Genomic DNA, 1,048 nt, shown 5'->3' with positions numbered 1-1,048 from the left:
TTTGTAGTACCGTTATTACTTGGAGATTTAAAACTAATAAACCTTTTCTTTTTATTTTCTCTCTCTGCTTATTTCTGTGTTCCTTTCTGTTGAAGAGCGTAGGCTTGAAACGTAAAAGGCTTTCTCACTTCTCGAGCGTCAAACTAATACAACTTAATACATCTGTTTGTTGTTTACACACCCGTCTTCGTCTTTTGTTGTTTTTTTTATAAATTCTAACTATATATATATATATATATATATATATATATAATGCGTTCATGCGCGTGCGTGTGTGTGTGTGTGCATCACCAATCTCGTGATGACCCGTCGGACTCATATTGACTTTCATTCACGTGATAACGTTTTGTGAACCTTTTAATGTAACGTTCGGAGCGGGTTTGCATTTTAATGTTCGCCCCTGCGTGTACGTTTCTGCATCCTTGTGTACACTCGTGCATATTTGTTAGTCTCTGTGCGTCTTCGTGTATCTTGGTGTATCTAACCATCTTTGCGTGCGCGTTAGCATGCGTGTGTTTATTGAAATTGGGTTTCTAGGTCAATATTGGTGACCTTATTTCTTGCACTGAGCTTAGTGGGGTCAAAGTATCATACTTGTCTCTCTCTTAGAAAAGTTTATGTGTATGTTACTAAAATGTCATTGCGTGTTTGTTACTGGAGACAGGAATGTGTATGTGTATCTATATCTTCGTGTTTGCAGTAGTGTGTCACTGGATTTCGAATGCAATGTGTGTGTCTCTGGGCGGGGAGGAGTGGGAGTTTGTGTGTGAGCGTTTATGAATGTGTGTGTGTGTGTGTATGTGTGTTTGAGCGGAGAGAGAACGATAGAAATACATCCATACAGCCACACACACACACACACATATATGTAAAGACATGCGTACGTAAGTATAATTCAACTTTTGTGTGGTAGTATATATATACTTCCATGTATATATGTGTGTGTATATAAATATATATATACATATATATATATTTATATGCATATACGCTTATGTATATATATATATACCCACACACATATATATATACATATATGTATATGTAT

Source organism: Octopus bimaculoides, chromosome 26 (assembly GCF_001194135.2).
Source record: "Octopus bimaculoides isolate UCB-OBI-ISO-001 chromosome 26, ASM119413v2, whole genome shotgun sequence".
Classification (NCBI taxonomy): Eukaryota; Metazoa; Mollusca; class Cephalopoda; order Octopoda; family Octopodidae; genus Octopus; species Octopus bimaculoides.
The sequence above is the reverse complement of the archived record's forward strand: the minus strand, read 5'-3'. Positions refer to the sequence as shown.